This window comes from Pristiophorus japonicus, chromosome 2, assembly GCF_044704955.1.
Source record: "Pristiophorus japonicus isolate sPriJap1 chromosome 2, sPriJap1.hap1, whole genome shotgun sequence".
Classification (NCBI taxonomy): domain Eukaryota; kingdom Metazoa; phylum Chordata; class Chondrichthyes; family Pristiophoridae; genus Pristiophorus; species Pristiophorus japonicus.
The window spans coordinates 251,311,891-251,338,997 of record NC_091978.1 but is presented as its reverse complement, the minus strand read 5'-3'; the positions used below and the strand labels follow the sequence as shown (position 1 = coordinate 251,338,997).

General features: G+C 43.5%; 1 protein-coding gene across 2 annotated transcripts in view; it reads left to right on the top strand.

The window, feature by feature from the left end:
• The window catches only part of ugt8 (UDP glycosyltransferase 8), a 144,552-nt gene that overhangs the window by 73,615 nt on the left and 43,830 nt on the right, over positions 1–27,107 (top strand). The gene's annotated exons all lie outside the window — the stretch shown is intronic.

Here is a 27,107-nt window from a genome sequence, read left to right as displayed (position 1 = left end):
TTTTTTTTTTGTTGTTGTGCAAGTGGGCTAACCATTGGTGACAGTGTTGTAAGTTATATTACATTTGTACTAACTATAAATCACAACACAAGATCGCCAGATCGATGGGAATCAGGAAGACAATTTATCTCATCCCGTTCTGGCTTTTCTCTCCAGAATTAACCTACAGACTCCCTATTCCAACATTCAGCTGTTTTTTGAACAATTCATGTTTTTACCTCCACAGCCCAACACGAAAATCTATTGCTGCTAATGTTTTTTCTGTGCAGAATTTTCTGACACCTTGTAAATTATGTTGTACAAATATGAAAAATATGAAAAACATTTTCTGGAAATGATAACCCATGGTGTGAAGTGTTTCAGAATTTCACTTTTTTTGTGGTTGCCACTTTTTATGTGGCAGCAACATTATAATTCTGTTTTACGAAACTTTCTACAACCCTAAAAGATGGATGTGGTAAATAAAAACAGCATTTTTGATAGTTAATGGCTTAATAAAAATGTAGAGGCCCCATCAGTATTTAGTACATTGAAGAAAAAGTGCTAGAAGAGTGCAGCTTTTGATGCAATTTACATCACGACCATGATTCTGACTCCTGTAGGTTCGACTTAGTAGAACATAATATGCAGCAAGAACAACTTTTATTTATATAGTGCCTTTAACATAGTAAAACGTCCCAAGGCGCTTCACAGCAGTGTTATAAGACAAATCAGATAAATTTGACACCGAGCCAAACAAGAAGAAATTATGGTAGATGACCAAAAGCTTGGTCCAAGAGGTAGGTTTTAAGGAGCGTCTTAAAGGAGGAAAGAAAGGTAGAGAGGCGGAAAGGTTTAGGGAGGGAGTTCCAGAGCTTTGGGGTCTCGGCAGCTGAAAGCAAGGCCACCAATGGTTGAGCAGTTATAATTGAATATACTCGAGGGCAGAATTTGAGGAGTGCAGACATCTCTGGTTTTGAGGCTGAAATAGATTCGAGATGGGGATGGGGGTACAAGGCCATGGAGGGATTTGTAAACAAGGATGAGAATTTTGACAGAGGCATTGCTTAACCGGGAGCCAATGTAGCGCAGGGGTGATGGGTGATCATGACTTGGTGCGAATTAGGACAGGGGCTGCCAAGTTTTGGATGACCAAGTTTATGTAGTGTAAAATGTGGGAGGCCAGCCAGGAGTACGTTGGAGTAGTCAAGTAGAGGTAACAAAGGCATGGATGAGGGTTTCAGCAACAGAAGAGCTGAGGCAGGGATGGAGGTGGGCAATGTTACGGAGGTGGAAATTGGTGGTTTTAGTTCTGCCACGGATATGTGGCAGGAAGCTCAATTCCGGGTCAAATATGCCTAGGTTGAGCAAAGTCTGGTTTAGCCTCAGATAAATGCTGGGGAGAGGGATGGAGTCAGTGACTAGAGAACGCAGTTCATAGCGGGGACCAAAGACAATGGCAAGTAATGCAGGCAAGTAAGTTTCAGGTTAGCTGAAAACAAAACTCTTCAAATTCTAAACAAACCCAACTTTCAAATAATATCCTGCGTCTCTGTCTTGCTAGATTAAATTGATATCTCTTCACAAAATGAAAAATTAAAATCTAGAAAAATAGCTTTTTATAATGGTGTTGATTTTATTTTCAGATTACTGTTCAAGCTATGAAGCCATTAAAGTATTCAGTTTTTGGAAAATTCACCATAATTTAAAATGAGCAGTTAGGATTTAAAAAAAAAACCTCAACTTCTTTGATTTTACTGAATTTTCTAGTGATCGGAGTAATTAGCAAATTTAACTTTTGCCAGACAACTTGCTGTTAATTCACTAAACATGTTTTCTCTTGAGATTGAATCAAGTATGCTAACAAAATGTCTACAATTGTCTACCTTCTTTATTCATTCCTTGGATGTGGGCATCACTGGCAAGGCCAGCATTTATTGTCCATCCCTAATTGCTCTCGAAGATGGTGGTTTGGTACCTCTTTGAACCACTGTAGTCTGTGTGGTGAAGTTACTCCCACAGTTGCAAGATCACAGGTCACATCCAGATTACCCAAAGAGTCTTAGGAGTTGTAATTCATTTTTATTAAAGAGCAGCAGTTATAAGCATAATCAGATACAACACATGATTAAGATAGATGTAGCAGACATACAGCCCCGGATCGGAGCGAACGGACATTGAAGCAGAACGGTGGTTTCTGAACCGATCCTGAGCTGGTGGAGGTGTCAAGCCAGCATGGGGGGTGGGGGGCTCCACTTCAGAGGTTTGAGCTTGACCAAGATATTGGGTCGAAGCCAGTGTGAGATCCACCTTGAGGAAACTCCTCAGTCTGCTTGTTTCTCTGTCGCCTGTTTATGTACCTTATTTTGATGGGTTGGTGGATACCTGGTGTCAATCATTTTTACCCATTCCATGGTCCAATTACAGGGGAGTGAGTACCTCTGACAGCCCCCTCCCATCCTCCTGAGATCAGCTTTTTCCTTTTTCCTTATCTGTTCTAAATGTTTTATTCTTCCTCAGACAGCAAGTTTATCTTTAAGGCTCCTTACTAAAATCCCTTATCGACATAGCTATGCTGTGAAGGCCTGTTTTTCTGTGTCCTGACTGTAGCTCTGTCTGCTGAGCAGGCATAAGTACTTTTATAAAATCATTATTTCTTTTATAATTTGAAATTTCTTCAGATTCATGATTTCTTACAATTCCATACTTTGAGAAGGAAATATCCTTATTGACTTCCTACAATTGGCTACTGACTTTCTCCAGTTGGGCGTTAGTTAGGGAGATTCAGAAATGAAGATTTCCTCCTTTCTTGCAGTCCATTTCTTTGAGAGGGAGAAGCAACCTCCGACCCCTTGCTCAAATTCAAATTTCTGTTCCGGTGTTCCAATTCTGTCCTGCCTGGGATATCTTCTGTTTCTTCTATCTTTCCTGATCTTACCTTGCCTGGGGTCTCCTCCACTTTGCTTTGGATCTTCTCTTTCGGTGTTTTCAATTAATTATTTTTTTTGTAGTGCTGGTTAGTCACAGACATGAGTACACAATTGGCTCATGCATCAAAGTCTTGCTACACGGGGTACATATATCAAATATACGATCATTACAAGTTGGAGAACTACTAATGTATGTGAAATAATATGAGCCTAACTGTGTACTGATATATTAAGCCCAATATCCCACTGATTTGAGTCGTCCCCTATGCTGTCAATTTCAATATCTATGGGACAGGTCCTGTTAGACCTAGAAAGCATGGTAGTTGCAGGAGACACCACCAAACACCCCCCCCCCCCCCCCCAAAAAAAAACTCTCCTCCTCTTCCCCCACCCCCAAAACTCTGCTCTCTTCTCCCGCCCCCACAACTCTCCTCTTTTCCCCTCCCCTCTTTTTCCCCCCCTCCCCCCCCAAATCAAAACTCTCAAGCGTACACAACCACTAAATAAAAATAGAACCGAAGTCCGACCTCGGCTGGCCGGTGCGGGAGGCCACGCGGCCGGGGATAGGGGCTGCGAGCATCGGGTCCTGCTCATAGCCCACAGGATGCGCTGGGAGGGCAGGAGCATGCGCGCAGCCCTCGCTGAGCATGCACGCAGGTGCTGGCAGTGCTTTCTGCCCTGGCCTGTTGCTCCCCACCCGCCACCCCCCCCCCCCCTTCAGTCTGTACCCCATGCCACGCCTCCAGGGACTCCGAAGAGAGCCCAGAATGGGGTCCCTTTTTTCTGGCGCTCTTTCCAGCGCGCAAAGTCGGCGCGCTTCAGGTCAGTGCGCCGAGAAAATGGCTAGGGCAATGTTGGGCACATAGGATTCGACTGGCTTTTTCCACGCTCTGTTACCTACAAAACGCAATTATTACAGTCACAGTTAAATTCAGTCTTACAGTTTAACATCTAATCAACAAGTCATGGACTTAAAAGATTCTGAGATTTCACTTTTACTCATATCCATCTTGTGGATAATTCTTGCTAAATGTATGTCTCTCACCTTCAATTGTTCCAATCCAAATTCTATAACTCTTCCCTTCATTTTCAATCCCTCTAACAGGTCCTAGTGTGTTTAATCTATCCTGATTGTTTCATTAATTAGACAGTTTATCGATAGAGTATGCTTTCAAAGTTGTCTCTCTCTTCTGAGCCACATTAACCATTTCATATCTTGCTGCTGTCAAGTAACTGAGCATGTCTGAGACCTGTTCTTCAGTGCAAATTCACCATGCATTTCTGGATGGTAATTGCTTCATACGTAAGACATCATATTTGCACACTCATTTCAATTTCATGCCATCCGATGCAAGCCATTCTCGGGCATTCAGGTTATCTCAAAAGATTCTAGTCTTCTGAGATCTTTGCTCATCTCCCACTGCATGATTCCGATGTCTTGGGTAATGGCCAGACTATCATTGCAGCTTTCTTAAAAGGTACATAGGCAAGGACACAAATGTCTCAAAGAGAAAGCTATCAATTTACTATCCATAACTACACTTCCTGACTTTCACTGGAAAGCTAGGAAAATTTGGTAGTGTAATTTTCCTGTTTCTATTTGCATTACAAATGGGGCATCCCATTAATTACCATTCTATCTCATTCATGACTCCTGGAGGAACTTCATTGTCCAATCCAATACTTAAAATAGAAAACATAGATCAGATGTTCTCACTTGGTCAATTTATGTCTGCTGATGTCTGCACACATCGGCAGACACATTCTTAAATTCTTAAAATTGCTGGATCTCTTGCTTTGCCATCATTATTTCTGTTATGTCTTGAATAAAGAGTCAGACTCGATACTGCAAACTCAAAGTGTGACCATAGTTCTTTATTATAGATCTCAGAATGCCCCTCCAGTTTGTGAGGCCTCCTTATATACAGGTGCTCCCAAGGGATTGTGTGGGATCCCTTGGGACTCCAGGGGATAAGCCCTCTGGTGGTTAGACATAGTAATTACAGGTTTACATACATAACACTCTTCCCCTTGAATTCGGCACTGGTAAAGTATGGCCCATTGTCACTTACAAGGATATCAGGCAGGCTGTGCGTGGCAAACATGGCCCGTAGGCTTTCAATGGTGGCAGCGGCCGTGTTTGCCAACATTATCACACATTCAATCCACTTTGGACTACGCATCTGCAACCACTAAAAACATTTTTCCCAAGAATGGGCCTGCATAGTCGACATGAACCCTAGACCAAGGTTTGGAGGGCCAAGATCATAAACTTAGTGGCGCCTCCCTGGGTGCCATTGCTTAACTGGGAACATGTATTATATTTGTGCACATGGGACTCTAAGTCTGTATCGATACTGGGCCACCACACATGGGATCTGGCTATCGCTTTCATCATACAATGCCTGGGTGGGTACGGTGGAGATCACTAAAGTGTCCCTGCCCTTTTTTTGGCACAACTACCCAATTATCCCAAAGCAGGCAGTTTGCCTGTATAGACATTTCATCTTTGCGCCGCTGGTACGACTTTATTTCTTCCTGCATCTCTAACGGGACATTAGACCAACTCCCGTGGAGCTTTTGTAACACTTATCTTTTGTTATATAAGAGAAATGCTTGTGTTAGCCTGGGTACTCTAGCTGGTACCTTAGTTTGATCTGATTTTATCTTGAATAAGTGGCAAAATTAGGCAGTAGAATGTGAAACAAGTAGTTTGGCATAAACCTTTCTACATTTAAATTAATAATTCAATCCTTGACTTGTCTTTTTCTAATGTGGGAATAGCTGTTGTGTTTCTATGACATTGTTGGGAATTAGGCTAATTGTTCTGCTGTGTATCCTAGAAATGTGCTCTAAATTCTATAATCTATGTCCGTGGATGTTTTACATAGGTTTAGTATATTACAGGTACTGGCTTTTTAGTTATTTTCAGATGCAAGTTGGTTTATGTGTTCGAGATGCAAGAACTGTGTCAGGGATATGGCCAGTGGCTAAGTAGCGGTGAATTACCACTTTAATCTTGAGTGCATATGGGCAAACATTTTTTCACCTGAAGAAAGTAAAAGTATATATATATATAATTAATACATATAATGACAAACTTCTAGTTATAAAGGGAAACAATGGCCCAGAATTTGCTGGTTTGTTGGATTTTTTTTTCTCGCCCATAAGCTCCAATTAATGTTTTGAGCCAAATTTCTGGAAGTGCAATTTGATAATGACATGGTGAGGCAAGGTCAATGGGGCATTTGGGACCTTGGTGAATGATGGAGCAATAGTCTATCTCCATAACCAATTAAATTTAAGGATAGCGAAAGAAACAGCAAATTACAGGTTGAATTAGATTTAGAAAGAGAAATATAGGAAAGAAAGATTGGATTAAGAGCGATGAAAAGTAAGGAAAAATTAAAGTGTAAAGTTTTTAAAAACATCTTTTACTACCAGGCGGAGTGAGACTCCAGTTACAGTTGCCTTTCTGGGCGTCCAAGGTTGAGTAGCATTTCAGGAACATAAATCTCGTCATTAAAGGGGGCCCTTATGTCATGAAATACCAGCCCGAACTTGTATGCGGCAAGTTTAATTCGTATTCATGGAGCAAATCTAGCAAATTCTTGAAACTCATGGGGAGATTGACGGCAGGGGTTTCAGTTTTTGCAAGGCTAGCGTCGGAGCGGTGTAAATCGTCCAACAATTTGTGACGATTTGCAACTCTCGGCCTATCTATTCCTCGCCACACATTACTAGATTTGTTTTACACACTAATGTGTGAGCCTTTAACTCGCCATTATTTTGCCAACAAATTCTGGCACATGATGAAATCCTGCTGTGTAGGTGCTAAATATCACTGGTTCACTATTTTTATATTTGTTTTTGAGATATTTCCTTGAGAAGGTATTTTTGACCACCTTTTTGAATCCCTGTAGTGATGCTCCTCCCATAGTGTTGGGGAATTCCATAATATTGACCTAGTAGTGAAGAAGAAATGGTGATCTATGTCCAAGTTGGGGTAGTGTGTGGAGAGGAATCTGGAGGTTATAGTGTTCCCACAAGATTGCTCTTGTCCTTTTTGGGAGGAAGGTGAAGGTGCATTTGAAAGTAACCTTGGTTGTAGATTATACATATGGAGGTGATGGTGGAGGTGACAGATCAAGCAAAATAAACTTTCACTCCCATCATTAAACTAGTAGAAAGATGGATTTTCTAGCTATGGAACCTCATCCTGTGATTTTAAGCTGCGCGTTTCGGAGCTTGTAAATGTACAAGATCGTAAGATCTTGGTGGCTGATTCCAAAGTTTAATAAATATTTTGCACTATTCATACTAACTTTTTCACTGAAGTATCTAACCAGTTCCTTAAATATACGACTTAGCAAATATTTGTTTTTCTTATTCTATTAAAACAAACATTTTCATAGTTGTGGTAGAGTTCCAGTATATTGGGCTGGATTTTGTAGCCAGCGGCGAACGAACAGTCGTTAGTTAGACTTTCTAAGGGCTTTTGCACTGGAACATCCTTTTGGTTATCTATCCAAAAAGCATGATGCCCACTACAGGACAGCTTGGGATCTGTGAGAACAGGGCTGCAATTGTGTGTATCATTAGGTTCACAGGGAAGGTTCACTAGGTTGATCCCGGGGATGAGTTGGTTGACTTATCAGGAAAGGTTGAGTAGGTTGGGCCTCTACTCATTGGAATTCAGAAGAATGAGAGGTGATCTTATAGAAATATGTAAGATTATGAGGGGGCTTGACAAGGTGTATGCAGAGAGGATATTTCCACTGATGGGGGAGACTAGAACTAGAGGGCATGATCTTAGGATACGGGGCCGCCCATTTAGAACAAAGATGAGGAGAAATTTCTTCTGAGGGTTGTGAATTTGTGGAATTCGCTGCCTCAGAGCTGTGGAAGCTGGGACATTAAATAAATTTAAGACAAATAGACAGTTTCTTAAATGATGAGGGATCAGAGGTTATGGGGAGCGGGCAGGGAAGTGGAGCTGAGTTCATGATCAGATTAGCCATGATCTTATTGAAGGGCGGAGCAGGCTCGAGGGGCCATATGGTCTACTCCTGTTCCTATTTCTTATGTTATGTTCTTATTAACTGATCAGATTGAAGAATTGTTAATAAGCAGCGCAGAGTTTAAACCAGGAAGTATCTGATAGAATATTGAATTGTCAAATCAGGTATAGAAAGCAAAATGGAGAAGGAAAGAAAGATTTGATTAAAAGAGAGAGCTAAGAGACAAAGGACCTGAGTTTGGTCGACTTACTGTTGGCTGCCGGTGGTCTCGATGTTTTCTGGGCGCTCTCCCCTCCGAGTGGGCTTTGTCAGGTCCACACTGACGAGGGGAGAAGACCGCTGAGTACCGTCCACCGGTGTGCAATGGCTGCAAGAGTCCTCCCACCCATTGCGTTCCCAATTTGGCCCGGGCAGTCCTCCGTTGTAGCAGGGGAAAAGACCGCCACGTGGAGGCAGGTCTAATCTCAATGGTAAGTATGAAGAGCTGCAAAAAAAGGTTAGTCCACTTTTCTTTATTTCTTTTGCAGGGATTTAGGTGGATGGGGTCCTCTGATGCATTTCTGGTGTTTTTTCTTTAATTTTATCAGTTTCCCCCTCCGTGGGCCCGACTCTATCCTCGGCGGTAATTTGCCGAGGATTGCATTTGCCACCCAGAATGGGAGCTACTGCCCATTGCTGCCCAGAATCGGCATGCAAGGCCCATTTTTGCCACCGGGTGGTCTTTCCCACATTTTTCCATGAAACTTCCACCCAAAGTACTGTCAGGATCTTGGCGGTCCTTTGGACGGTACTTGGGCGGAACTTGTGTTTCGCCAAACTCCAGGCCCAAAGAAAAAAATAAATGTTTTTATTTTTTTTAATCTCCAACAATTAAAGTCTGATGGAATGAGACTCCACACTCCATAGGAAAAATTAAAAAAAAAAAACAGATTATTTAAATGGAGAGAGATTACAAAATGCTGCAGTACAGAGGGACCCTGGGGATCTTTGTGCATGAAACACAAAGTTAGCATGCAGGTACAGCAAGTAAGCAGAAAGGCAAATAGAATGTTGGCCTTTTTTGCAAGGGATGGAGTATAAAAGCAGGGAAGTCCTGCTGCAACTGTACAGGGTATTGGTGAGACCACACCTAGAGTATTGCGTACAGTTTCGGTCTCTGTATTTAAGGAGCATTGGAGGCAGTTTAGAGAAGGTTCACTAGGTTGATTCTGAAGATGAAGGAGTTGACATATGAAGAAAGGTTGGGCCTATACTCATCGGAGTTTAGAAGAATGAGGTGTGATCTTATTGAAACATATACGATACTGAGGGGGCTCGACAAGGTAGATGCAGAGAGGATGTTTCCACTCGTAAGGGGTCACCCATTTAGAACTGGGATGAGGAATTTCTTCTCTGAGGGTTGTAAGTCTGTACAATTCTCTACCCCCAGAGAGCTGTGGAGGCTGGGTCATTTCAGTTATTTAAGATGGAGATAGGCAGATTTTTGAACGATATTGGAGTGAATGGTTATGGGGAGCGGGCAGGGAAGTGGAGTTGAGGCCAAGATCAGATCAGCCATGATCTTATTAAATGGTTGAGCGGCCCCTGGCCTGCGAGCACCATCGGAGCAGGCCGGGGAGCGGAAGGAGCAGTGTTGCGGCATACCACTCCAGGGAGCAGCATGTACTGGAGCAGGAGAGCAATGGCAGTGAAGAGGAGCGTCACCAAGATCCAGGTCGGTGATTGGTGCATGGGTAAGTACAGCAGGAGCGGCGAGGTCGGGGCGAAGGAGTGGCAAGCAATCATGGAGCGATGTGATTGCGGCCCAGGAGAGATGCAAGTTTGAGGCCCAGAAGAGGCGAGGGCCCAGGGGCAACATTGGCCAGCCCACACTGTGATATGTGTGTGCATTAGGTCTGTGCAGCAGAGCTGGTCTCCAGTCGTCTTGGTTAATCCTTGCCACTGGACCAAAATCTAGCTCTGTCAAGCCAGTGTGGTGGCTGGTGTGCAACGGCCACCACACGTTTTTTAAAAAAAAAATCCAAGCACAGGCATCTTCCACCCTTCAAGATTTAGTTTGGGACCTGGAATTTTAGGTCCTTCATTGAAACACCTGTGAACTTTTTGACGTGGAAGCAAGTCATCCTCGATTCGAGGGACTGTCTATAATGATTAAATGATGGAGCAGACCTGAGGGGCCAAATGGTCTCTTTGTATGTTCTCCTATTTCGTATGTTCATATGTTCACACTGGTAAAAGTTAATTTTCAGTGCTAGAAAGGTTGTTTGGCAATAACTAAAACTTGTCACGTTTAGTCTGTAGCTATGAGATAACTACAGGAACATCACTGTTTAATGTATTTGAATGGTGAGTCAGACGGTGAGATACTGTTATGCAGTTTTTAGAGGAGCAGAGCATCTCTGACGGCAACTTTCTGGTTTCTGCGTTTAACTGTACGTGTGGTTGCCGGACATTGCGGTCCAATCTTCACGTAAATAACGGTGAGCGCTGTTAGCCTCAGCATTATTTTTACTGTAAAATCCGTTCCATTGTTGCTGTGTTTGAACTTAACCAGTCAACATCTCTGAATTATTAATGTTCTGGAAACAAGAGTGACTATTTTTTTAAAGAAAAATAAGTGGGACATCATTACACGAGATTTGTATTCAGTAATTTATAAAGGAAATTATATGGTTATGCAATTGCATACAGCGGCTTTGGAAGAGAGTTCGATAGTCTTGTGGATTTTTCTAAATAAATAGGGTTATGGAACACTCGGTTGGATTGCAGAAAGGTTTTTGTGTCTCAATTGTTTGCATTGTGTATCGTAGATAAGACCAGAGTGTGGTACTACCAGTTAGTGTCAGCCTGTAGTTAGCTCTATAGTTACAGCTGTGCATTCATGAACAGTTTGCTGTTCTAGCAACACTGACTTTTATAGTTAGACTTGAATGACTGCTATACACCCTGGTAGTTCGAATTATATGCTGTGCTCTAATATTTCAAGCCCAATTTATTCTGTGGGACTTTGGGTAAAATGCTCTTGGTATTTATGCAAATGCTTTTGTGGCCCTTTAGAAAGCCCTCAATAGTTTTCCTAGTGTTCATGCACAAAGAAAATGCTAAAGAATATTATTTCTTTCAGTGCAGGGATTAGGATTTCTGCTGTTAGTTACTACCTTTTTTAGGCATTGCTGCATTTTGGGATTTAACATTTGATAATGCCACTGATGTGCAACAGGCTTTTCAAAGCTACTGGCCATCCTTGTGTCACTTGCAGTTTAATTTGATGAGCTTCTTAGTGAAACGATCTCTGAGACACTCCCTCAGAGTCGTGGATGACTTACTTCCACACTAAAAATGAGTTCTCGGGTGACTGAAGAGTCCGATGCGGGACCTACAGTCTCTGTCTCGTGGGGCAGGTGGTGGTTGAAGGGATGTTGGTTCAAGGGGTGGGTGGATGGGGTGCTTGGCTTGTCGAGCGTTCCTTTTGCTGTTTGTGCTTGGGCCTCCGCTTGCTCCCGGCGAAGAGACTCTGTGTTCAGCGCCTTCCCGGATGCTTCTCCACTTTGAGTGGTCTTGGGCCAGGTATTCCCAGGTGTCAGTTGCACTTTTTCAAGGAGGCTTTGAGGGTGCCCTTGAAGTGTTTCGTCTGCCTACCTGGGGCTCGCTTTCTGTGTCAGAGCTCAGAGTAGAGCGCTTGTTTTGGGAGTCATGTATCAGGTATGCGGACGATGTGGCCCGTCCATCGGAGCTGATCAAGTGTGGTCAATGCTTCGATGTTGGCCTGAGCAAGAACACTATCCTGCCAATCGATGTGCAGGATCTTTCGGAGGCAGCGCTTGTGGTACTTCAGTGCTTTGCAGTGCCTGCTGTTCATAATCCATGTCACTGAAGCATATAGGAGGGTGGGTATCACTACTGCTCTGTAGACTGAGGTTGGTGCTGGGTTTGAGGTCTTGGTCTTCAAACACACTCTTCCTCAGATGATTGAAGGCTGCACTGGCACAGAGATAGCGGTGTTGGATTTCGTCATCAATGTCTGCCCTTGCTGACGATAGGCTTCCGAGGAATGGAAAATGGTCCACGTTGTTCAGGGCCTCGTCATGAACTTTGATAATCGGGGGGCAGTACTGTGGCGGGGGCAGGTTGGTGGAGGACCTTTGTCTTATGAATGTTTAGTGTAAGGCCCATGTTCTTGTACACTTCTGTGGAAGTGTTGACGATGGTTTGGCGTTCAGCCTCCGAGTGTACGCAGAAGCAAGTGTCATCTGCGTACTGTAATCCAGTGACACAGGATGGGGCGACCTTGGATCTGGACTGGAGGCGATGGAGGTTGAGCAGTTTCCCGTTTGTTCTGTAGATTAGCTCCACTCCAGCGGGGAGCTTGTTAAAGGTGAGATGGAGCACTGAAGCAAGGAAAATCGAGAAGAGCATTGGTGCGATTTCACAGCCTTGCTTGACCCTGGTCGATACATAGGTTGGATCTGTGGTGGATCCTCTGGTCAGGATCACTACTTGCATGTCATCATGAAGCAGGTCGACGATGGTGACACATTTTTGAGGGCAGCCGGACTTAAGGAAGACTCTCCATAATCCCTCACAGTTGACAGTGTTGAAGGTCTTTGTGAGGTCAAACATAGAAACATAGAAAGTAGGTGCAGGAGTAGGCCATTCGGCCCTTCGAGCCTGCACCGCCATTCAATAAGATCATGGCTGATCATTCCTTCAGTACTCCTTTCCTGCTTTCTCTCTATACCCCTTGATCCCCTTAACTGTAAGGGCCATATCTAACTCCCTCTTGAATATATCCAGTGAACTGGCATCAACAACTCTCTGCGGCTGGGAATTCCACAGGTTAACAACTCTGAGTGAAGAAGTTTCTCCTCATCAGTCCTAAATGGCCTACCCCTTATCTTAAGACTATGTCCCCTGGTTCTGGACTTCCCCAACATCAGGAACATTCTTCCCACATCTATCCTGTCCAGTCCCGTCAGAATCTTATACGTTTCTATGAGATTCCCTCTCATCCTTCTAAACCCCAGTGAATAAAGGCCCAGTTGATCCAGTCTCTCCTCATATGACAGCCCAGCCATCCCTGGAATCAGTCTGGTGAACCTTCGCTGCACTCCCTCAATAGCAAGAACATCCTTCCTCAGACTAGGAGTCCAAAACTGAACACACTATTCCAGGTGAGGCCTCACTAAGGCCCTGTACAGCTGCACCAAAACCTCCCTGCTTCTATATTCAAATCCCTTAGCTAGGAAGGCCAACATACCATTTGCCGTCTTTACCACCTGCTGTACCTGCGTGCCCACTTTCAGTGACTGATGAACCATGACACCCAGGTCTCGCTGCACCTCCCCTTTTCTTAGTCTGCCGCCATTCAGATAATATTCTGCCTTCGTGTTTTTGCCTCCAAAATGGATAACCTCACATTTATCCACATTATACTACATCTGCCATGTATTTGCCCATTCACCTAACCTGTCCAAGTCACCCTGCAGCCTCTTAGTGTCCTCCTCACAGCTCACACCGCCACCCAGTTTAGTGTCATCTGCAAACTTGAAGATATTACACTCTATTCCTTCATCCAAATCATTAATGTATATTGTAAAGAGCTGGGGTCCCAGCATTGAGCCCTGCGGCACTCCACTAGTCACTGCCTGACATTCTGAAAAGGACCCGTTTATCCCGACTGTTTCCTGTCTGCCAACCAGTTCCCTATCCGCGTCAGTATATTACCCCCAATACCATGTGCTTTGATTTTGCACACCAATCTCTTGTGTGGGACCTTTTCAAAAGCCTTTTGAAAGTTCAAATACACCACATCCACTGGTTCTCCCTTGTCTACTCTGCTAGTTACATCCTCAAAAAATTCCAGAAGATTCGTCAAGCATGATTTCCCTTTCATAAATCCATGCTGACTTGGTCCGATCCTGTCACTGCTTTCCAAATGCGCTGCTATTTCATCCTTAATGATTGATTCCAACATTTTCCCCACTACTGATGTCAGGCTAACTGGTCTATAATTACTCGTTTTCTCTCCCTCCTTTTTTAAAAAGTTGTGTTACATTCGCTACCCTCCAGTCCATAGGAATTGATCCAGAGTCGATAGACTGTTGGAAAATGATCACCAATGCATCCACTATTTCTAGGGCCACTTCCTTGAGTACTCTGGGATGGAGACTATCAGGCCCTGGTGATTTACCAGACTTCAATCCCATCAATTTCCCGAACACAATTTCCCACCTAATAAGGATATCCTTCAGTTCCTCCTTCTCACTAGACCCACTGTCCCCTAGTAACTTCGGAAGGCTATTTGTATCTTCCTTCGTGAAGACAGAACCGAAGTCAAAGAAGGCCTTGTAGAAAGGTTTGGTGCTGTTGCCTGCATTTCTCTTGAATTTGACGCGCGGTGACGATCATGTCCATTGTGTCCCTTAGTGAGTGGAATCCGCATTGTGACTTTGGAAGGAGCTCTTCAGCCACAGGGAGAAGGCGATTGAAGAGGATTCTTGCAATGACTTTCCCTGTGGCAGACAGCAGGGAAACTTCTCTAATTAAAGCAATCGGACATGTTCCCTTTCTTGAGGATGGTCACGATTACGGCATCTGAGATCTCTTGGCATGCTCTCCACCTTCCAGATAAAGAGGAGTTTGTGTATTCATGCAGTAGTGCTCCTCCGCCATGTTTAAGTGCTTCGGCGGGGATTCCATCTGCTCCTGAGGCCTTGGTGTTCTTCAGTTGTCAGATGTCCTTCTCAACCTCCTGCCGGGCTGGGTTTGTGCTAAGGTGATGGTGGGTACTATGCTGCGGAATGGAGTCAAGGACACTCACGTCGAAGACAGAATCTCTGAAGTACTCCTTCCAGCGACCTCTGTCCTTGATGAGCACATCTCTGTTCTTGGCCCGCAGTGGGGTAGGGTCTTGGGTGCTTGGGCCATAGGTAGTCTTGACTGCGCTGAAGAATCCCCGCATGTCATGGTTGTCGGCTAGTTGCTGGATTTCCTGCGCTTTCTCCACCCACCATCTGTTCTTTAGGTCGTGAGTTTTTTGCTGGACCTCTGCCTTCAGACGTTTGTAAAGTTGCTTTTTTGCTCTCGTTGTGTTGCTGTTTCCAGTTGAAGAATGCCTTGCACTTGCGGCTTATTAGCTACTGGATCTCCTGGTCGTTCTCGTCGAACCAGTCTTGGTGTTCATGGTCCAGTGAAGAGCGTTTCTTCACAGGTGCTAATTATGCAGGCCTTGAGGGCAGACCAGGCACTGTGGACACTCTGCGTCTCTGGATCACTGGGAATTGCCACGTTGGTAATGAGGCACTGGCTGAATAGTGCTTCCTTAGCAGGGTCTTTGCGTGCTCCCGCGGTGATTTTCCTGTGCCATTATTTCTGTTGCCACCGCTGTTTTGGGGCTAACTTGATGGAGATGACAGATTAAGCGATGGTCCGTCCAGCAGTCGTCGGCTCCTGTCATGGCATGAGTGCTTTGCATGTCCTTGTGGTCCCTCGCTCGGATGATGACGTAGTCGAGTAGGTGCCAGTGTTTGGAGTGAGGGTGTTGCTATGATGCCTTGTACTTGTCTCTCTGATAGAGCAAGATGTTGGTCATGACAAGGTCATGTTCTAAGCATTTCGTCAGGAGGAGGGTACCGCTGGTGTTGGTTTTCCCTACCCCCTCTCTGCCGATCACACCTCCCCAGAGGTCTGTGTCCTTTCCAACTCTGGCGTTGAAGTCGCCAAGGAGGATCAGCTTGTCGTCTTGTTGATATGAGGGACAGTGATTTTTCAAGGCTGGCGTAGAATTCCTCTTTGGCTTCGTCTGCGTTGGGGCATACGCGCTGATGACTGCAGCGCACTGGTCCCGTGCTAGGGTGCACCAAAGGGTCATGAGGCGTTCGTTTAGCCCGCAAGGGGAATGTCTCAGACGGCTAACTAGTTTATTTTTCATGGCGACGCCTACCCCATGGAGGAAGGTTTACCTTTTCTCTGCTCCCGGCCTCTCCGCTGGGCTCGTCCTCGCTCCAAAGACATGGCACCAATCAGTTTCTTGGATTCCGGTGACGTCGATTTTTGTCGCCCCCTTCGCATTTGTCACCCTCTGGTGGTCAGCTCATGCTTTTCCCTTCGGTGGTTAGTTCCTGGTGCTCCTCTGTTCCCACCCCAGTCGGCTCTAGGCATTGCAGAATGTCAGTGTGTACACCAGGAGGGAATCAATTGGCGTATGGTAGCCTAATGGTTATGGTGCTAGACTTAAGTTCCAATCTCAACGTGGCATGTTGTAAAATTGAATTAAATCTGGTAATCTGTAGGCCCACAAGAAAATGACCAAGATCACTGGCAAATTGTCTTAAAAACCCAACTGGTCCACTAAAGCCCTTTAAGGAAAAGAACCTGCCATATCTAATCAGTTTGGTCTGTGTGGCTCCATTTTCTCACTGTGGTTTACTCTAAGCACCCAGAGAACCTGGGGGTGGATGTCACTCACATCCCTAAAGCATTTAAAAAAAAAACCATTACATCGGATACCCTAAACTTTTACCACATAGTATATCTTTTGAAACAAGCTATATGGTCTGAGCAATTTGAACTATCCAACCTTTGTATTTGCAGCGTTAACACAAGACAGCTCCCTCTGGACAATATTCCTTTTTTAAAATGTTGTTCAAAGTAGGCAGACTATTAATATTAAAAACATTATATATGTAATGTATGTACATAAGGTCTGCCCACCACCAGGTGGCACTACCGTTGGAGGTCCTAGGGTCATAGGTACACTCATGCTGAGCCCGGTATATAACCTGAACTTCACCTTTGTATATTCACTTCTGGAAGCCATTAAAGACTGACCTGGTTACACCTAGTCACTGGCTCACAGTACGGAGTTTATTGTGTTATTTCATACACGACAACTGGCGACGAGGCAAATACGAACCCACGCAACAGTATGACGAGCACAGCACGATCGAGTACTGTTTGAATCTCTCGAGAATTCCATGAAGGAGAGGATTGGGGCGATTTCACGGATCATCTTGACCAATATTTTGTAGCAAATGACCTAAACAAAGACGAGGATGCAGAGAAGCGCAGTTCTTCTCGGTGTCTGTGGCCCCACGATCTATGTACTCAGCAAAAATCTGTTCCCACCCACTCTTCCTACAGAAAAGGATTACAAAGAACTGTGTGCTCTAGTTCGGGAACACCTTAAACCCACGGAAGGAATCCTCATATCCAAATATCGCTTCTATACACACATTCATCCAGAAGGCCAGGACGTAGCGGCATTTGTTGCCGACCTGAGGCGTCTTGCAGGGCCTTGCAAATTGAGCCTGTGTTGGAAGACTTGCTGCGTGATCTTTTTCATGATCGGTGTCAACCACAAGGCGATCTTAAGTAAGCTGCTGGCTGCGGAGACGCCGGACCTCAGCAAGGTCGTCGCCGTCGCCCAGGCTTGCATGTCCACGCAGAAAAGCATGAAGCAGATATCTTGACAAAACAGGAACTCCTAGGCAAGTACTGTGTACAAAATTGTATCAACGGCTGGCAGAGCTGCACATGGCAGGGCCTACTCAACTGCATCTGGAAGACAGGAGCGGCTCAAAGTTCGCCATCGAGGGCCTACTCAACTGCGTATGCAACAACGGGAGCCGCTCAAAGCCCGCCATTGGGCGCACATACGAGCTCAACGTGTTGGCGTTGCGTGGGCAATCACTGACCCCATCAGTGCCGCTTCAGGCAGTATGTATGCAGAGTGTGCAAAGACGGGGCATCTTCAGCGGACGTGTCTGCAGCGGAGCAAGTGAGCTGCGACACACCACGTGGATGATCAATTCAGCGTGGATCTTGCGATGCAGCCCGAGGCATTTGAGAGCTCAGAGGAGGAAGTGTATAGTGTACGTGCGTTCCTAACAAAGAGCCAACCGATGATGGAGGTAAAATTAAACGGCGTGCTGGTATCCATGGAATTAGATACTGGTGCGAGTCAATCGATAATGAGCCAGAGGACTTTGGAAAACTTGTGGAGACCAAGGCAGAGCCACCCAAGCTGATGGTGATAAATGCGAAGTTGCGTACCTACGCCAAAGAGCTCATACCAGTGATCGGTAGTGCAGCAGTAAGAGTGTCGTACAAGGGAGTGGTTCGTGATCTACCGTTATGGATTATCCCGGGCAACGCCCCCATCGTTATTCGGCAGGAGTTGGCTTGAGAAAGTAAAATGGAAATGGTGTGATATCAAAGCTTTGTCATCAGCGGATGATGATTTGTGTGCTCAAGTGCTGAGCAAATGACCCTCACTGCTTGAATCTGGAAATGGCAGCTTCAAGGGAGCCAAGGTGCAGATTCACCTAGGCCCATCCATCTCAAAGCCAGGGCAGTCCAGCACATGATGAGAGAAAAGGTCGAGCTCGAATTGAACAGGCTACAATGCGAGGGGGTCATTTCACTGGTCGAATTTAACAAATGGGCCAACCCCATTGTTCCGGTGTTAAAGAGCGACGGCACGGTCAGGATTTGTGGAGACTGCAAGGTCATGATCAGCCGAGTTTCAAAACAAGATCAGTACCTGCTACTGAAAGCTGATGACCTGTTTGCAACGCTAGCTAGGAGAAAATGGTTCACCAAATTGGATCTAATGTCGGCCTACATGACACACGGACTGGTTGAATCATCAAAAAAACTTGCGTGTATCAACACGCACAAAGGACTGTTTATTTACAACAGGTGCCCTTTTGGCATTTGTTTGGCGGCAGCCATATTTCAGAGAAACAGAGAGCCTATTGAAATCCATCCCCAGGACTGTGGTATTCCAAGACGACATCCTAGTCACAGGTCGTGATACTGCCGAGCACCTGCACAATCTGGAAGAGGTTCTGAGTCGTCAGGACAAAGTGGGACTTGGGCTGAAACGTTTGAAGTGCGTTTTCATGGCACTAGAGGTCGAATTCCTTGGACGTAGGCGTGGAATCACGCCTACAGACGCAAAAACAGAGGCCTTCAAAAATGCGCCCAGGCCCCAGAATGTGACGGAGCTGCGTTCGTTCCTGGGTCTTCTCAACTACTTCGGTAACTTCTTACTCAAATTGAGCACAGTATTAAAGCCTTTGTACAAGCTACTCAGGAAAGGAGACGACTCGGTGTGGGGTGAACTTCAAGACAGAGCCTTTGAGAAGGCTAGAAATCTGTTGTGTTCCCACAAGCTACTGGTACTGTATGACCCTTGCAAGCGTATAGTTTTGGCCTGTGATGCGTTGTCCTATGGGGTCGGCTGTGTACGCCAGCAAGCCAATGAGTCAGGCAAACTACAACCAGTTGCATACTCGTCTCGAAGCCTGTCCAAGGTGGAAAGAGCCTACGGCATGGTAGAGAAAGAGGCTTTAGCATGTGTTTATGGGGTTTTAAAAAAAAAAAATGCACCAGTACCTGTTTGGGCTTCGCTTCGAGCTGGAAACCGATCACAAGCCGGTTATATCGTTCTCGGAACATAAAGGTATCAACACCAACGGAGAACTACTCATGGTCATGGATGACTTTGAGAGTGAAGGATCGCCTATCACTGCTCAACAAGTTAAGACCTGGACCAGCCAGGATCCGACCTTATCAGTTGTAAAACGTTGCGTTCTTAACGGGGACTGGTCGACCATCCCCAAGGAAATGGGTGATGAAACCAAACCGTACAGCCGTCGCAAAGGTGAGCTTTCCATCCAGTCCGACTGTTTCCTGTGGGGTAATCGTGTTGTAATGCCCAAGAAAGGCAGGGCGAGATTTATACGGGAGTTACATAGTACGCATCCTGGTATTGTCATGATGAAGGCCATCGCCAGGTCCCATGTTTGGTAGCCTGGCATTGAGTGCATCAGTGCAGCACTTGCATGCAGTTAAGCAATGCCCCAGAGGAAGCTCCGCTCAGTCTGTGGTCATGGCCATCCAAACCGTGGTCTAGAATCCACATCGACTTTGTGTGGCCCCCCTCCTCGGTAAAATGTTTTTTGTGGTGGTGGATGCATACTCCAAATGGATAGAATGTGTGATCATGTCATCCAGCACTTCCACTGCCACTATTGAGAACGAGAGAGCCATGTTTGCCACATATGGTCTGCCAGACATCGTTGTCAGCGACAGCGGACAGTGTTTCACGAGCCTGGAGTTTCAAGAGTTTGTGAAAGGCGACGGCATAAAACATGAGGGGTCAGGCCCGTTCAAACCCACGTCCAATGGTCAAGTGGAGCATGCAGTTCAAACCATCAAGCAGAGTCTGAAATGCATAAATCAAGGTTCCTTGCAGACACACCTGTCATGTATATTGCTCATTTACAGGACAAGGCCACACGCACTCACCGTGGTCCTGCCTGTGGAACTATTGATGGAGAGGCCTCAAAACCAGGCTCTCTCTAGTCCATCTTGACCTTGACATCGGGTTTCGACGTGATCGTTAACGCCTGCAGTGGTATCACAACCGCACCGCAGTGTCATGCGACATATCTGTAAATGTTCAAGTGTATGTACCTACCCATGGTCAAGGGCCCAAGTGGCTCCTGAGCAATGTTACGGATAAGGAGGGTAACCAGGTGTGTGTGGTTAAGCTCAAGAATGGGCAGATGTGCAGGAAACACATTGATCAAATCAAGCTAAGACACACTGATGAACCGGAACAGTTGGAAGAAGACACCGCGAGCTTAGACGACCAAACAACTCACGTCCAGCCATCCGAAGGACCCACTGTGGTCAATGACCAGCCCCAAGTCGTGAGAGACTTGGAAAGCACTGGGATTGTACTGAGACAGTCTACCAGCGAGTGAAGGGCTCCGGACCGTCTGAACTTGTAATATGGACTTGTGCCAAGTACTGGGGGGAAATAATGTAATGTATGTACATAAGTTCTGCCCACCGCTAGGTCCTAGAGTCATAGGTACGCTCGTGCTGGGCCCAGTATCTCTCCTGAATTTCACCTATATCTTCACTTTTGGAAGCCATTAAAGATTGACCAGGTTACATCTAGTCACTGGCTCATAGTACGGAGTTCATTGTATCATTTCATACACTACAGTATATAGTGACGATTTCTGTTCTAAAAATAAAGATTCTGGTTTATTTTAAATCCACACATTCTTTTGTGGCAGAGAAGGAGTGTTTTTTGAGATATGTAGGCTAATAAACTTGGAAAGGCAATTTTAAAATAAAAACATATATAGTTAATACCCAATGATCCTATAGCTATCGTAATGCACTTGCCATACAGAACAAGAGATCCCAGGTTTGATCCTTAGCCTGTGGTGAATTATCTAGAATTCAGGTTCCTGGCTATTATGCATTAACGCCTGCTGAATCTGCGTGTTTAAATGCTGAATGAGAATAGGGTAGAGCTCACAATAACAACCTCTACTTGCAGACTTTGCTTGCCAGATAGGTGAGGTTGTGGAGGCCTGTTTGGAAGCATACTGCTTTGGAAAAAGGTAGGTCAGAGGGGTTATTTTGAACTTTAATCCATTAAATTTGCACATATCTAATTGCTGCAATCTGTTTTTGCCAGCTCTGGCAGCAAAGCCAGCTGCCCCTCTATCTCTATCCCTTGTAGTTTCCTATAGTGATCCCTAGAAGAGTATTGTTTCAAACTGTTGAGTAAGAAATGTAGAAAGTTCCAGCTCTTTGCCTCTCATCAAATAACAAAATACAAAGTATAAATGTAAAATCCATGCATGACTGTAGGCCCCAATACATCCAATAAATAGTGTAGTGTAGTTTGGTGTGGAACAACAGACTGTTGTAATATAGGTAAATACAGTAAAATTATTTATAGCTTGTTCATTTGTGTGGTTGTAAATTTAATCTATTTGCTAATGTCAGGCAGAAGTATTGGCTAATGGCAGGGTCAATTTAGCATTGCGTGTTATATTTGTATGCTTTGTGACCAACATGAAATTTGCCCTTTAGGTGAGAGGCTTACAGAAATGGTAAATGGAAGTCAACGCAAGATAGACCAAAGGCAAGGGGGGATATTAGCAGAGCAATGAATGCAGGAAGACATTTTATTTTTTAAAAAAAAGTGATTAACAATACGAAGTTAATTGTTAAATGATATTTAAAATCCAATTAAAACTCACTTAAAAAATTTTACTTTTACATTTTCTCTTCCTGTTTTAATGAAAATCAAAACTTGAACTACAGCAGCAAAGTCCATGTGGAAATTTGAACCAGTGGAAAGTTGAGTGTGGTTTTCATTCACGCAGATTAAATTAATAAATCTTGATGCATTTACTTGCCCACATTTTCCCCCTATCTGGATATGTTACTTTGTCTAATAACATTGATGTGCTATACAAATTCTCAGACATGAATATTTAAATGTCACTATTGAAGATGCATAAGAATTTACTGTTCCCATTGTTTGGCAGTATTTAAACATATCTTAACATTTTCTTTTCACTGTTGTTGTATTGAAATAATTTAGTTTATTACCATATTAACTGCCGGTGCCCAGAATTGAGAATATTTTTTGACATTGGTAATACTGCAGTGCATTTCAACAGTGGATATACATATGGATGTATAATGCTGCTGGAAAAATAGTCTGTGCATTGAGTTTTGTTTATTCCCAGCTGGTCTGCTAGTCCAGTGATTTTCCATGATGGTACTGTTAAAACACACAATACAAGGCTGATGCTTCATTTGCCTCATCCAGTGGTGAATACCTTCTGCTGTCTTGATGCATCTGTGGACCATTCACCAGTTGAAGTTGAGTCATCATAATGAATTGAAAGAAAATAGATAAGATTTTCTTTTTAATTATCCCAGAATTCAATGTAATATAATCTATTATAAGTACACCATTTCAGCAGTAGAAATATTTGTTTAACTGTGATAACATTCCTCTGGTTTCTAGACCTACATTTTGCTCAAGAATGCAAGCAACAACATTGAGAAGTTAAGACTTCAACTGGGTGAATTGTAAATAACATCGGATCTTGTAAATTTTGAACTTTAAAAAAAAAATGAAGTTTCAAATCATTATTAATCTTTACATTTTTATTTTTTCCTTATGTTCTGGGGTAGAGAATGCCAAAGATTCACAACCCTCTGAGTAAAGAAAATTCTCATCTCAGTCCTAAATGGCCAAAGATCTTGTACAAGTTCAACATTGTCTCATTGCTTTTTGCATTGTCTTTCAAATACACCTTGGTTTGAGGTTTTGTGAGGAAGTGACAAACATTGACCGAAGGAAGCTTGATGGTTATTGCCTGCACAGAATCCAAGAGCGTTTTTGATGAAGCTCATCATAAATGTACATCAAAACAAAAATAGATACCATTGTATTATTGGGAGTGGTTGAAATTATATATTGTGTGGTTATTAGCCAGGAGTTCATGTAGGTATGATGGTGAGTGGGGTTCCTCACGATGTGTGATGGGTTCTTTACTAATTTTATTAATGATTTTATGGACATTAGTAATATTACTAAATTTACAAATTAAACAATAATCCCACAAGGTATAGCAATAAGAGAGATTAGCAGGTTGTTGGCTGATTTAGATAAATTAAGTGAATTAACTCAAATTATGAAATTAGGAAAATGTTATGTAACGCAACTGAGATAATCTTGGATAAAGTGTCTTGAATGTTTCTTAGCATGTATATAATAAATGAGGCTTGCAGATGCTAAATGTTTTTAAATATTTTTAACAAATATAAATATAAATTCATAAAGAAAATAACTGCAGCATTGTGATGGGTGCAACTATATGTGCTCTCTGAAAGATCTGGTTTACTTGGATTACATAGTACAGCACAGAAACAGGCCATTCAGCCCAACCAGTCTATGACGGCATTTATGCACCACTCGAGCCTTCTCCCGTCTGTCCAAATCGAACTCTCTTGGCATAATCCTCTATTCCCTTGTCCCTCATATGCTTATCAAGCCTCCCCTTAAATACATCTATAATATTTGCCGCAACTATTTGTGGTAGTGAGTTCCAAATTCTCACTGCCCTTTTGGGTAAAGAAGTTTCTTCTGAATTCCCGATTTGTTTTGTTGGTGTCTATCTTATATTGATGGGCTCTAGTTATGCTCTTCCCCACAAATGGAAACACACTGTGTATTTACTCTATCAAAACATTTCATAATTTTAAAGACCGCTATCAGGTCACTAACCAGCCTTTTTTTCCCAAACGAAAAGAGACCTAGCCTGTTCATCCTTTCCTATAGGTATACCCTTGCCTTTCTAGTATCATCCTTGTAAATATTCTCTGCACCCTCTCTAGTGCCTCTGTTTTTTATAATATGGCAACCAGATTTGTACATAGCACTCCCAATTGTGGTCTAACAAAGGTTCAATACAAGTTTAGTATAACTTCACTACTTTTCAATTCTATCCCTCTAGAAATAAACCCTCGTGCTTGGTTTGCTTTTTATGACCTTGTTAACCTGTGTCGCTACTTTTAGCGATTTGTACTCTGAGATACCTTTGCTCCTCTACCCCACCTAGACTCGCACCTCCAAGTAATAATTCTTCCTACCAAAATGTAATCTCATACTTATCTGTGTTGAAATTCATTTGCCAATTATATGCCCATTCTGCAAGTTTATTAATGACCACCTGTAATTTGTTGCAGTCCTCCTCAGTATTGACACCCCCCCCCCCCCCCCAAATTTGGTGTCATCTGCAAATTTAGAAATTGTGTTTTTGATAGTCTAAATCATTAATATAAATTGTAAACAACAGTGGTCCCAGCACTGATCCTTGTGGAACACCACTACCCACCTTCTACTACTGTTTGTGCCCAGTTGGTGTTTTCCTCTTTGAAACAATTTGGAACACCATATCTTCCAGTTCCACATTTGTGAATTGGGCATGATGCACAGTGCCACAAGTTGTTGCCTTTACTGTAAGGGTACTAAGATCTTCTGGCTCACTAGAGGGCTGATTGACTGACTTCTACTTCAAGTGATGCATTGCTTGGTGTTGCCAACACCACAGATTCTTTTATCTTGCTTAAGGTCTTCCAATACGCCTCCAGAATTTAATCTATCTGACTGAGACAAATTTGAATGTTGTAGAGAATATTTAATATTCCTATATGCAGCGCAGGCTGCAAGTCATTCTTAAATCAGCAACACCAACATTTGGAATGAGTATTTGTATTCCAGACACTATGCTAGTTTAATCATTAGTCTAAACCGATTAGAAACCAACCCTCCATAATTCAGTTACATAAAATTTCCAAGTAGATTTTTAATCCTATCGTGGTAGGAACAACTTCGATAATGAACCAAATTCCTAACATTTGTGTATCTTACTAGCACATTTACACAGCGTTGCTTGTTTGCATATCTGTTGTCCGCATACTGCCATTTTGGAAGATAAATTGGAGGTTATGCATGTATTGCTACACAAAATTACATAAATCTGATGCAACATTTTTCTGTCAGGGAGTTGTATACATGCCTACTTACTGTACAATGTTTTTCATTGTTGCAATCTAAAAGATATGCCTGTGTCTACTTTCTTCTCTTTGCTACATTCTCTTTGCTACATTAATGGGACCTGCTAAGGATGTGGTCATGTTGCTGTGGATTATGCTTACGCAAACGGTGTCAGGTTTCAAGATTGATTTGAGTGCAGATGAAAGATGAATCCTCTTTGCTTTCCCATTTCACTCCATTTTGGTTAGTTTGCAAGTGTTCTTCTTTGTATTGTCTCTATTCTCTGCACTTTGCATATTCATAGTTTAAAAAAAAATTTCCACATGTGTGGAATTTGAACCAAGTGGAACATGGTATAAATACCACAAAGGATCCTACACCAAATGCTTGCCATTGTAAGATATATTGCTAGTGTTACAGCTTCTGTCACTGTTTTCCACAAGTAATGTTACTTTGAAATGTTTTGTACTTGTGTTTGGACTTTATGTTTTCAAAGATAACTTATAGAATCATAGAATAATACAGCATGAAGGAGGCCATTCAGCCCATCTTGTCTGTGCAGGCTCTTTGAAAGAGCTATCCAATTAGTCTCATTCCCCTGCTATTTCCCATTAATCTTGAACATTCTTTCCTTCAAGAATTTATCCAATTCCCTTTTTGAAAGTTATCATTGAATCTGTTTCCACCACCCTTTTAGGCAGTGCATTCCAGATTATCATAACTCGCTACGTAATATTTTTTTTCCTCATGTCACCACTGGTTCTTTTGCCAATTACCTTAAACCTGTGCCCTCTGGTTACTGACCCTTCTGCCACAAACAGATTCTTAATTACTCTATCAAAACCCACAACAACTTATATTTGTATAGGGCCTTTAATGTAAAATGTGCCAACGTGCTCTACAGGAACATTATAAAACAAATTTTGACACCGAACCACAAGGAGATATTGGGGCAGATGACCAAAAGTTTGGTCGATGAGGTAGGTTTTGAGGAGAGTTTTAAAGGAGAAAAGAGTGACACAGGTTTAGTGCAAAAATTCCAGTAGGCCTTGGCAGCTGAAGGCATGGCCACCAATGGTGGAGTGAATAAATTGGGGATGCTCAAGAGGGCAGAATTAGAAGAGCGCAGATATATCTCTGTGGGTTGTGGGGCTAGAGCAGATAAGAGATTAGGAGGGCCGAGACCATGAAGGGATTTGAAAATGAGAATTTGAGAGATGAGGAGGGATTTCTTCCCTCAGAAGGTTGTAGATTTTTGGAATTCTCTACTCCTCCAAAGGGCTATGGAAGTTGAGAAGTTGAGTCAGAGTATACTCAAGGCTGCGATATAGATTTTTGGAGTCGAGGGGAAATCAAAGGATATGGAGATCGGGTGGGAAAGTTGAGTTTGAAGGTCAGCCATGATCTTATTGAATGGCGGAGAAGGTCCAGGAGGGCTGTTTGGTCGTCTACTGCTCCTAATTATGTTATGTTATCCCTGCCCTTCAGTTCAACCTCCGGTTACTATACACTTTTCCCCTCTTTCTCTGTTATTCTCTGGTGCCTGTGTCGGCTCATGCAGCTCAACTGCAGTACCAAAGCATTGTTTCTGACTCTGTGGTTGTGCTCCTCTTTGGAGTTTGATGGACAAGACTGCAGTTGCTGAATACTTCAGAAAATGGACACAGTTGACAGGTTCCATTACAGAAACACACATCAGGAGCAGCGAGATTAATGGGAAGATATGTTATGCAAGGAGAATAGTAACATACAAGTGTAGATAACATTCAGTAAAAAAGAGGT